Here is an 8,619-nt window from a genome sequence, read left to right on the forward strand (position 1 = left end):
CTAAAAGGAAAAGCAATTAGATTAAGTTCTGATTTTTCAACAGAAACCATGCAAGCAAGAAGACAATGGGGTGGAATATACAAAAAGTTTAAAGAAAACAATTGCCAACCAAGAATCCTGTACCCAGCAAAGTTCTTCCATTGAATATGAAGGAGAAATCACATCTTTGTAGAAAAGAAATAACTTAAGGAATTTGTGAAAACAAGACCAAATCTACAAGAACTTTAAAGAAAATAATTTACACAGATACACCAAAGGAAAGTAGTTGGACCATAGTAACAAGAAACAGCAATGAAAAAAAAATACAATAAAATAATAACAATAAAACCTAGCATTTCAATAATCACATTTAATGTGAATGGACTAAATGCACAAAATAAGAGAAAAATAGTAGCACGATGGGTTTAAAAAATACCAAAACCAAAGTAAAGTAATATGTTGTCTCGAAGAGACACATCTAGTAAGAAAAATATAGATTCAAAATTAAAGGCTGGAGAAAAATATATAAAGCAAATGACATCCACAAAAAAGCAGGAATGGTAATACTAATGTCTGCAAAAATGAACCTCAGAATAAAAACCATCATAAAAGATAAGGAAGGGCACTATATAATGTATAAAGATAGAGTTGATTAAGAAGACATAACATTGGTCAACATATATGTGCTAAATGATAGACCTGCTAAATGCATAAAACAACTATTAACATAATTCCACTACAATAGTGGTGGAAAAAAATTAACACACCCCTCTCAATAAATGTTGTTGTTATGTGCTGCCTAGTAGCTTGCAACTTATAGCGACCCTATGTACAATAGCCCTGAAACACACACTTTCCTGAGCCAACTTTATTTCCTGACACACTTACGCTCATTACTCCAGTCACTGAAGCAATCCATCTTATCAAGGGTTTTTTCTCTCTTTCTCTGTCCCTCTCAAACATGATGTTCCTTTCCAAGGACTGGTCACTCCTTGCAACATTCCCAAAGTATATTAAATGAAGCCTCAGAATCCTTGCCTCCAAGGAGCACCCTGGCTTCACCCTCTTTAGGATGAACCTGTTTGTTCTCCTGGCAGGTCATGGCATATTCAACAGTCTCCTCTAGCACCACAGTTCAAAGGCATCAATTTGCTTTCTATCATCCCTGATCATTAAGCAGCTTTCTGATGCATAAATTGCAAAGACCATGGCCTGAATCAGGAACAACTTAGTCTCCAGACTGACATCATTCCTCTTCAATACTTTGGAGAAGTCTCTGACAACAGACTTTCCCAATGCAATTTGTCTTTTAATGTCTTGGCTGCTCGTGCCAAGAGTGTTGATTGTGGAGTCAAGTAAACTAAACTAAAGCTGTTCATAATCTTAATCTCTTCACCATCTATGATAATGTTGCTAATTTGCCCAATAGTGAGAATCTTTGTTTTCTTGATTTTGAACTTCAATCCATATTGAAGGCTGTGGTCCTGACCTTCTGCAGCAAGTGCTTCAGGTCCTCCTCAGTTTCAGCAAGCAGGGTTGAGTCATCTGCATATTGGCGAGTTTTGAGGAGTCTTCTTCAAATCCTGACGCCACATTCTTCTTCATACAGCGCTGCCTCCCGATGACCTGTTCTGCATATAGATTGAAAAGGTATGGAGAAAGTACATCTCTGGCGTACACCCTTCCCAATTTTGAACCATGCAGTATTTCCTTGCTCTGCTCTGATAGTTGCCTCTTGGTCCAAGTATAGGATTCACATATGCACAATTAAATGTTCTAGGATTCCCATTCGCAAAGTCAGCCACAGTTTGTTGTGAGCTACACAGTTAAACATGTTTATATAGTCAATGAAATACAGATGGACATTCCTCTGGTACTCTCTGGTTTCAGATAAGAGCCATCTAACATTAGCTATAATATACCCTGTCCCACGGCCTCTTCTAAACCCAGCCTGCATTTCTGGTAATTCTCTATTGATGTACTGCTCCAATTTCAAAAGAAATGTAACAAAGATGCATAGCATCTAAATTATACATTCAGCTAATTTGAGCCTGTGTTTCTCCAAGTACTGTACCAAGCTAAAACTCAATTCACTTTATTCTCAAGTGCACATAGCATGTTTTCTAGACTTTATCACATATTAGGGCACAAAGAAAGCTTAAAACTATTAAAAGAAAACATTGAAATAATATGAAGCATCTTCTCAGAAAACAATGCCATAAAACTAGAAATTAGCCACAAGATAATAAAGCTTATAAAACCACCAATGTGGAAGCTAAATTACACCCTGCTAGAATATGATTGGTTTACAGAAGAAATAAAATCATTTCTCAAAACAAATGATAATGAAAATACAACATACCAAAACCTCTGGGGTGTACCTAAGGCAGTTTTCAGAGGCCAGTTCTTAGCAATACACAAACACACAAAAAAAAAGAAAGAAAAAAGAAAATTCAAAAGCAAAGATAATGATCTAACACAACACATTAATCAAACAGAAAAAGAACAACAATATAACACCACAACCTCTAGAAGAAAGGAAATTATAAGAACAAGTGCTGAAATAAAAAAGACAGAAAACAGAAAAACAAATGAAACCATCAAGAAAAGCAGGAGATGGTTTTTCAAAAGAGTCAATAAAATTGACAAACCACTGGCAAATATAACAAAAGGAAAAAAGGAGAAGACACTAATAACTTGATTGGTTAAGGATAGAAATGACATTACAACAGAACCAGAGGAAATGACATCTAAAATATTAGAATATTATGAAAAACTGTACTCAGGCAAGTTCAAAAACATAGAGGAAATGTACAAATTCCTTGAAACTCATGCCCTACAGACACTGACAAGGGCAAATGTAGAACACTGAACAAAAGAAGAAATTGAACTGATTGTAAGAAGACTTTTCCCAGAAAAAAGGTCCTGAACCAGATGGCTTCACAGCTGAATTCTACCAAATTTTCAGCAAAGATTTATCACCAATTCTACTTGTTATTTCAAAATATAGAAAAAGAAGGAACACCCCCAGAAACATTCTACGAAGCAATACAAATATTGTAGGCAAAGATGTTGCCCAAAAAAAACCTTACAGAGAGAAATAGCTCTCATGAACATAGATGCAAAAATCATTAACAAAATCCTACTCAATAGAATCCAAAATCACATCAAAAAAAGAATTCATTATGACCAAGTAGGATTCATAATAAGTATGCATGGATGGTTCAACATAAGAAAAACAATCAACATAGTTTACCATATTAACAAAGCAAATTTAAAAAAAACCCCATATGATCTTAGCAATTGCTTAAAAAAGGGTATTTGATAAAATCCAACATCACTTCCTGATAGACACTCAGCAAGATTGGAATAGAAAGGAATTTCCTCAACATAGTGAAAACTATATATGCAAACCCAAGAACCAATATCATTCTCAATGGAAAAAGTCTTGAAGAATTTTCCTTGTGAACAGAGACCAGACAAGAATTCCCACTTTTACCACTCCTACTCAACATTGTATTGGAAGTACTTGCTAGGGGAATACAACAAGAGAAGGAATTAAAAGGCACCCTGATAGGCAAAGAGATTGTTATATTGTAGCTATATGCAGATAATATGATAGTATACTCAGAAAACCCCAAGGATTCAATAACAACGAATCTGTTAGAGGTAGTGGATCAGTTTAGTATGGTTGCAGGATACAAGATCAATATAAAAAAAATCAGTGAGATTCCTTTACTGTAACAAAGAGAATTCAGAAAAGAAAATCAAGAAAGCACCACCATTTACAAGAGCAAACCAAAAATTGAGATACCTGGGAGGGAACTCTATCTAGAGACACAAAAGACCTACCTATACAAAGAATACTACAGAACATTTCTTCAACACAGTAAAAAAGACTTAAATAAATGGGAAAATGTCCCCTGTTCATGAATAGTAGGTCTCAATATTGTGAAAATGACAATCCTACCAAAGGCAATCTACAGGTTCAACAGAATACCAATACAGATACCAAATTCATTTTTAAGGATAACTGTAAAGGAAACTGTTAAGTTTATTTGGAGTGGAAAGAGGATCCAAATAAGCAAAGCACTCCTGAAAAAAAAATGAAGTGGGAGACATAGCATTTCCTGACCTCAAAACCCACTACATAGTGGTATTAACCTAATCAGTATATCATAAGTACGCTGACAAGCAAGTAGACCAATGGAACAGAATCGAGAACCCAGAAATAGACTTATCTATTTGACAAGGAAATACAACTTATCAAATGGGGAAATCACATCTTCAACATCTGATGCTGGAAAATCTGGACTGCCACCTGTAGAAAACTGAAACAGGATTCACATCTCACACCATACACAAAAATCAACTCAAGGTATATCAGAGACCTGGGAGTAAAGCCCCAAACTGTATAGTTCATAAGATACAAACTGGGACCTAGTCTATGGTAGAAAGAGACTGCCAAATACGGCCAGAAATGCACAATCTGGAGAAACTAAAATTGATGAATGGGGCCTTCTTTTTTTTCTGTAAAATTGATGTATTTTTATTTTTTACTGATTTATTTACAAAGTCCAAATACACTCTTTTTCACACAAGATTTTTCTCATTTCTTCCCCCCACCAAATCAAATTGTGTGACCCTATAATTAAAACCTCCCTCCCTGCCCATCCTCATTCCTCTACTTCCACCTAGCCACCATGGATGATCATACTCTTTCTACAATAAAGTATCATACAGTATTTGTCCTTATGCGACTGAGTTAGTTTACTAAGCATAATACTCTCCAGTCCCTCCCAAGATAGGTAGTAGTTTACAAAATCATTGCTCCTGTGTGCTACATACTTTTCCATAATGTGAATGTACCACAACTTCTCAATCTATTCATTCGTGGTTGAACATCTGGGCTGTTCCCATGCTCTCGTGATGATGAATAATGCTGCTATGAACATTGGTGTACAAGTTTCCGTTTGAGCCTCAGTTCTCATTTTCTCAGGGTATATTTGAAGTGGTGGAATAAATGGGTCATGTGGAATTTCAACATTTGGCTTTTTGAGGAAACACCAAACTGCTTTCCAGAGTGGTTGTACCACTTGACAATCCCAACAATGTATAAGACTTCCTAACTCACCACATTCTCTTCAACATTTATTATTTGCTGTCCTGTTAAACTTTGCTACTGCTACTGGAAACTCTACAAACTCTCTAAACTTTCTAAATGTACAGAAATGATGGTAGTTATAGAACAGAATTCTGTACAGAAATGATGTTAGTCATAGAACAGAGTTTAGGTCTTTTGTGCAAAACTTATTCTCAGTCATATTCAACTTGACGACCCCTAACCACTGCTAGTGAAACTAGTGCTGTTATATCTGGAGGAACACTCTTCCACGTTGTACATAACTCTTTGTCAATGTGCAGTATGAAATAACCCTGGATTGCAGTGATGCTGAACCTTGTTCCATTGGGGTATCAAATACCAGAATGGCTTCCCAATGTAAACAGTGTTTGGTGGAGCTACCAGTTGTAAAACAGGTTTGGAAGCAGGATTTGGGAAGTGGGTACTTCCCAAACCACATGCCTCTGGAAACTCTATGAACTTGATGAAATGACAACAGTTATGGAAAGGCATTATGTCTTTTGTTCATAGAGTCGCTATGAGTCATGCTTGACCCGACAGCAGTCAACAAACAACAACTGCTGTTGGAGTGAGATGGTATCACATTGTGGTTTTGATTTGCATTTCTTTTATTGCCAGTGATTCAGAGCATTTCTTCAGGTGTCTGTTGGCCGTGAATGGGACCTTCTAAAGATTAACTTCCTGTACACATCAATAACGTTTTCCAACAGAGTGAAAAGAAAACACAATGACTGGGGGGAAATATTCGGCAATACCATTTAAGAAAAGAGTCTCATCAAACATTTACAGAATCCCATAGGGACTCAACAACAACAACAGCAACAACACTCCCTCATAACACAATTACAAAATGGTCAAAAGCAATCTATGTGTTCAACACAATCCCAATCCAGATACCAAATTCATTTTTGAGGGAGATTGAAAAGGAAATTGTCAAATTTATTAATTGGGGCTGTTGTTGTTATGTGCCATCGAGTTGCTTGTGACTCATAACGATTCTATGTATGACAGGCCCTAAACCCTGCTCTACCCTGTGCCATTCGCACTGCCTCCGACATACCCATCCCGATTACCCCAGTCACTGAATCGATCCACCTCATAGAGGGTCTTCCCCTTCTGTGCCATCCTTCCACCCTCCCAAGCATCATGTTCCTCTTCAAGGGCCTGTCCCTCCTTACAACATGTCCAAACTATATCAGATGAAGTCCCAGAATCCTTGCCTCCAAGGAGCAGCCTGGTTTAACCCTCTCCAGGATGAATCTGTTAGTTTTCTTGGCAGTCCATGGTACATTCAATACTCTTCTCCAGCACCACAGCTCAATGGCATCAATTCTCCTTCTATCCTCCTTAGTCTAAAGACCTTAAATAAGCAAAATACTTTTGAGAAACAAAAACGTGGTGGGGGGCATAGCACCCTCAGACTTCAAAACCTATTACACAGTAGTAGTAAGCAAAAAAGTATGCTCTGGTACAATGACAGGCACAAAGACCAATGGAAAATAATTAAGAACCTGAAAATAGACCAAACTATTTATGATCAGCTGATATTCAGCAAGGAAATAAAACCTATCAAATGGGGAAATGACAACCTACTCAACAAATGGTTGCTGGCAAAACTAGACTTCCATCTGCCAAAAGCTGAAGCAAGATCCACATCTCATAAACAGAAATCAACTCCAGGTGGATCAGAGACTTGGGAGTAAAGCCCAAAACCATAAAGTTCAAAATGGGAACAAGTTTAAAAGGCCGAGTTCGTGGTATAAAGAAACTTCCAAATACAGACAGAAATGCACAATCTGAAGAGGATAAAATTGATGAATGGGACCTTCTAAAAATTAAATCTCTGTGTGCATCAAAACCTTTTTCCAACAGGGTAAAAAGAAAACCCACCAAATGAGAACAATCATTTAGTAATACCATCTCAGACAAGAGTCTCATAACAAAAATTTACTGAATGTTCTTGGGATGCCACAGAAAAAGACTGATATCCCAAATACAAAATGGGCAAAACATGTGAAAAGAATTTTCACAAAGGAAGATATTTGAATGTCCAACAGACACATGAAGAATTGTCCCAAATCAGTTGCAATAAGAGATTTCTCACACACTGTTTGTGGGATTGTAAAATGGTACAACCACTCTGGAAAGAAGTTTGATGTTTCCTCAGTAATGTAAGAAACGTGAGAAAATGAGAACTGAGGTACAAATGGAGACTTGTACAACAATGTTCTTTGCATCATTATTCACTATGGCAAGAACATGAAAACAGCCCAGATGTCCAACCATAATCAAATGGATTGAGAAATTATGACACATTCATACAATGCAATACTACACAGCACACAGGAGCAATGATTTTGAAAGTCATTACTGAATTTGGGAGGGATTGGAGAGCATTATGGTGAGTAAACTAACTCAGTCCCACAAGGACAACTACTGTATAAAACCATTATTGTAGAATGAGTATGAGGATCCAAGGGGGGGGGTGAAAGAGGGATGAGGATGTATGCATAGGGGATTAACCATAGGGTTGTACAATTTGATGGGGAGGGTGTGAGGGAAATTGGAAGAATCTTGTCTGGAAAACGATGAAGTCCAATTTTGTAAATTAGTATAATAATGAAAAATAAGTACTAAACCTTAAATGAATATGTTCAATATTGTTTTTGCATGAGGACAACTTTGGTATTTTGAATATACATAATTATGACAACCTAAGAAAAAGACATGGAAAGAATTTTTATTGGAAAATATTTGGATGGCACACAGACACATGAAGAAATGCTCCAAATCACTGGCAATAAGAGAGATGCAAATCAAAACCATAATGAAATATCATCTCACTCCAGGAGCAGTGGCAAAGTTTCACAGGACAGCAAGTGATAAATTCTGAAGAGGATGTGGAGAGATAGGATTTCTCATGCACTGTTTGTGGGATTGTAAAATTGTACAAGTACTCTGGAAAGAGGTTTGATGTTTCCTCATAAAGCTGAACATAGAAATTCCATATGATCTAGCTATTCCACTTCTTGGAATATATCTTGGGAAAATTAGAACTGAGATACACATGGAAATTTATACACCAGCATTCATACCAACATTATTCACCTTAACATGAATGTGGAAACAGCCCAATGTCCAAGGTGGAATACTTTGCAGCATGCACGAGCAATGATTTTGAAAATCACTACCTAACTTGGAGGGACTGGAGAGCATTATACTAAGTGAACTAACTCAGTCCCATAAGGGCAAGTACTGTATTAGAGCATTATTTTAGGAACAGAAAAATAACTAGTAAAACATGAATGAGGATCCAAGGGGCAGAGGACAGGAGCAGACTGGTGAGCATGGGTAGGGGGATAATCATAGGGTCACACAATTTGATTGGTAGAGGGATGGGTGGTTAAAGGAAATGGGATAGATCCGGTGTGAAAAACAATATATATGAACTTTGTAAGTATAAGTAATAATCTATATGAAAATATAAAATAGTAATT

The sequence above is a fragment of the Elephantulus edwardii genome, unplaced genomic scaffold (genome assembly GCF_000299155.1).
Source record: "Elephantulus edwardii isolate Elephantulus edwardi_28Jun2011 unplaced genomic scaffold, EleEdw1.0 scaffold00178, whole genome shotgun sequence".
NCBI lineage: Eukaryota > Metazoa > Chordata > Mammalia > Macroscelidea > Macroscelididae > Elephantulus > Elephantulus edwardii.